The sequence below is a fragment of the Diuraphis noxia genome, unplaced genomic scaffold, assembly GCF_037042655.1.
Source record: "Diuraphis noxia isolate RWA-SAM2 unplaced genomic scaffold, SU_Dnox_SAM2 contig0001, whole genome shotgun sequence".
NCBI lineage: Eukaryota > Metazoa > Arthropoda > Insecta > Hemiptera > Aphididae > Diuraphis > Diuraphis noxia.
Window position 1 is genome coordinate 82,994,561 of NW_028301711.1, and position 4,874 is coordinate 82,999,434.

Sequence of the window (4,874 nt, forward strand, 5' to 3'; positions counted from 1 at the left end):
AGTAGTGGGGCCATCTGGGTGCAGGGGTAGGTCGTGGGTATTAATTTTTGTACTTTGCCCCACCTATAAAAATTGAGTTCGGCGCCACTGCAAGGCTGCAAAAGAGATTGAAAAAGTGTCACTTTCAAACGATACTGTCAAAAGAAGAATTGATGACATGTCGTCAAATATAAAAACAATTGTTTGTATTATATTATATTGCTACATAAATACACCTTTATATTTTAGTTAGAGCTTCTTTGTCGGTATACCGGACCTTTATTATCTATCAAATCTTGGGTTAATGATTTCAGGCAGTAACGATTCCATGTAAAATCATGATAAATTAAATAAATTTAATTTATCATGTGTAAAATGATGTGACAAATGGTTCAATTTTTGATGTCTGAAATTTGACATATTTGGATATCTTGTCTACTATAAAACCTAAAATAAATACGTTTAAAATCGAACGTATAAATAATAATATTTTTGATTCTACGAAAACAATTGTCATTATACTATTACCTTTTGGAATACACACAACAAAATAACAGTAGTTCCTTTCTGTAATGTCGAGTCGTGCTTGAACTTGATAATAATAATTATCAGTTTTTTTTAAGTAAATTTTCACCATCGGATATTATGTACTTTATTTTTTTTTTTTTATGTACTGACTCTTCTGGAGATCTGGAGTAGGTATATTCTTTTATGCTCGGAGGACACTTTATCTCCAAGATACAGTCTTTACCTATTGACCCGTCAGGACTTGTTGCGAGAAAGGGTTTATTCTTATGAATAAACAATCCTGCTGGTTCGATTATCTTCTTTATGGTTTTTTGGAACACATTTCGGGCTATTGATTCGTTTTCAATACCATACCTTAGTAAAACATTTTATAAAGATTACTATATACCTAAACAATTACTATTGTAAAATAAATAAAATATAAATAGACCACAAACCTAGTTGAAGAACTTCCTTGGAAAATATCATATAAAATATATTTTATGGTATTCGATCGCGAAGTGGTGTTTCTTTACAAACTTTTCCAAAATTAGATGCCGTAAGTAGTTTTCTTTAAAATTTTTTTCAATCGTCATTCTCTTTTCGTCATACGGTATTACTTTCTATTTTTATTATTTCATCAACGGATAATTCAATATTTTTTAAAAATGCAATTTTTTTGGCATCATATTCTTCAGGTGACATATCAATTAAACCTATTCCAATGTCTACAGCTCCATAATCTTCATCTGGTCCAGTAATATTTTGTTTTTTCTCAAATTTTCTATTATTAAATAACATAACAGTAGATTTTTAAAATCGTATTTTAGACGTACTGGCGTACCTACTGTTAATTAAAGTGTGTTATGTTATTCCTATGGGGTATTATATTTATTATTACACTCTATATTATTAGGTATATAGGTACATAGTTGGTTAAATTAAATAATTTATACCTGGATTTATCAAAATTTAAACGTCGACCAACTCTGCTATGCTAGTTTTTATCAATCTTGCATATACATTTTTTAGTGTATATTCCAGGACTTACATTTGTAATTTTTTTATTAAAACTATTTAAATATTTTGGACCAAAATTAAATTATGAAACTGTAGCATTAGTGCATTACATCTTGCACTGTATGATCCTAAAATACAAATTAATTTCATATGATATTATTTAGATATGTATAAATATCTTTTACTCAAAATTTAAACTTTTCCCCCGTAAAGAAAAATTAACCCTTTTTCCACCAACAAATGTGGCTACTACGCTATCAAACCCTTCAACAGCATTATTGTTAAGATTGTAAATTAAGCTTTGAGCATGATGGGCAACAATATTTTTGGCTCCTGATATATCTGCCATAAGCCACAAGATTCCATTTGAGGAACTAAATCAATTTCGTTGTCTTTTTGACCAGTGCAATAATAAATAAATAAAAATAACTGTAATAATCATAAAATAATAAGTGATAATGTTGGTTATAAAATAATTTACCTTGAGTATTCAGAATGGCTATCAAATACATGAAACTGACTATTTAAAATATCTTTTTTTAGAAGAATCACTTTTTCACTATGCAACAAAGGCATTTCTTTTCTATGCAATATTGCCTTTGTAACAACGCATCTAAAATATTAATTAATACCTAACTGTTAGGTTCTAACATATTAATTTTCTCAAAATGAAATATAATAACAAAACAATATACAATTAATTTTTTTTATTATTACTTATGTATAATTATACATATTCTCAATATACCTTAATTTAAGCCTTCTATCTTATAATGTTTTCCTTAAACCCTGGGACTATAGTTCCAGAAGAACTTTTACGACGAGCTGACATGTCAACAATTCTATTGCAATAGTTTCTTAAAATATGGTTCATAAATTCTATTTTTTTACATCTATGTCGTAATCAGCGTAAGGTTTAGAAAGTGTTAACTTCTTCATTACACTTGAATCTCCATCTCCAATTATTTTATTATATATTAAATCATGCATAGTCACACTTTGACAGAATCCCTCGACAATTATATCGGATTCCATGGCAGTAGAAGTCCCATTTCAATTTTTAAAACACTGATGAGAATGATGAGATGGTGATTCATTTTCACTATTTTCATTTTTTTTGGCAAACTGAACAGTGTTTACTACGTTCACCCATAAAAAGAACTTTTTTGGTCCTATACCCAATGATAGGCGCCTAAATAATAAATTAAGCATCAACGTAAAAAGTGTCTAGTAAAAACAAAATAAATAACTATAGATGACCTAAATATATTTTTAGAAAATCTGACAGAATACTCATTACACCAGGCAAAGGGTTATAGCCACTTTTATAAGATCTCTTTGACCATGCGCCATTAGCTATCACTGTAATCAATGGAATTCCTTTTTCATTGACATTATTTTCCATTACAGCTAACGCAGCTTCTTTGCCAGCATCAATCATCGCATCAAAAGCCAAATCTTGTGTGTGCTTTTTTACGTCATTGTAATATTTTTGATAACTTGAATTGGACATATTCGGCATATTTAAAACTGATGTAAAAGTGTCCAATTGGGAAAATCCTTGTCCAGTATTTACAACTGCTGTAACCACTGCTGTATTTATGCACACCTACGAAGAATTATTACATTCAGTTGTTATGACTTCTAATTTGTTGCACATCGTACACTTAAAAATAAATTCGGAATAAAAACCATTTTTTTTTTCATTTACCAAAGTAAGATCTTTAAACGAGCAGCCAAAAAGTTGATTTTCTGAATCGAATCAAATAAATGATTTATATCAACAATACGTCTACTGCCACAAATGAACCTAGTGAAAAGAAATTAGAAAATTATATTATATGATATGCTAAAATTGTAGATATTTATAACTAAGGTTTGAAAATATGGTATAAGGTAGTCCATATATTTTTTTTAAATATCTGTAAACACAATTCGTCAAAAACCAAGACTATTGGCAAAATATTTAGCAGTCCAAAATTGAATACAAGGTAGTTCATAAGTTATGCTTACAATGATTATAAAAAAAATCGAGCGTAAGTCAATTAAAAGAATGTTGAGCATAAATCTACAATATTTTTGTATTACAGTTTAATTCAAGTATTTCGACAAGTCTTTAAAATCACGAAGATTTGAAAATTATTTTGTGTTAGGAATTCATAAAAATGTTCAATTTGAAAAATTGAAATTGAAATTTAAATGTTTAATAATTGTTCAGCTATTATAATATAATTATGTTTCCATTTCAAAAATATTACCTGTTATCGTCGTGTTCATCATAATATGTCGCGGGCTGAGAATGAAAAGGTTCTATTTCCACTTTTTACAAAAATAGTTCTTTTGCTTACATTTATTTAATTTTCATTTGTGCATATTTTGATTCAAAAACGATGTTTCTACATACAATACTTAGGTGAGATACAGAAAATGAAAAGGTTCTATGTCATGAAAAATTACATAATCATAATTATAGTTGTAGTTCGATAGAATTTCTTTATTCTGACAAGTTATATAAGTATGATAAGGTTCTATCGGCATCACGATTATAAAGAACAGGTTGCCGACGCCCGTCGGTAATATGATTTCTACACGACTGTCCGGTCACAACTAGTTAGTAGTTACGGTTCTCGTAGTTGTAATAACATCCACTAGGTCGGCGCTGCTAGTCAAACGGGCTATCTCATAATTAGAGCCGTTATTCTGGCTTCAAGAATTAGCTCGATGGCTTCATCCATTGTATATGATCTAAGGTCCAAGGACTGACAAGTTGTTACCTACTGATATGAATTTACGGCAATTTCATGATTTCATCCATCGGCCATATTATTGATAATATTTTATCATTGCTGATTTTTACCGCCTTAATTTAAATTTAAGATAAATTATTTTTCATTAAATTTAACCGGATATATTCCTCAGTGGATAATCCCACAGATAAGAATATATAGTCTGTTCTATTATATTTGAGTGTTGTGTCAATCATATTTAACCAGATATTATATTCCTCAGTGGATAGTCTCACAGATAACTGCCAAGTCATCGTTTATTATTCTATTTTCAAGACATTATAGACATATAGTTTGTTGGATGTTCTATCCTATTTTTTTTCCTGTTGAGTATTGATAACTGACTGACCAATAAGACGTTTTTAACTTTTTCAATTATTTTGTTTTTTGTAATCATTAAATATTAATTATAATATTATTAAGTACCTTAAATTCAATTGTTTAAATAATTTATTATGGACAAATTTATTATTTAAGTAGGAAAAAGTAGTGCTAAGCCATAAAATATTATTGATCAAGAAGTAAGTTATTTTTTTATGTTAATTATTATGTTCTCTATTTCTTAATTCTCAATCTGCTTAA

The 4,874-nt window shown here is 28.6% G+C and overlaps 1 pseudogene; it reads right to left on the reverse strand.

Moving 5' to 3' along the window:
• Window positions 1–261: 261 nt before the first annotated feature.
• Window positions 262–1,287, reverse strand: LOC149062105 (uncharacterized; annotated as a pseudogene).
• Window positions 1,288–4,874: the final 3,587 nt, after the last annotated feature.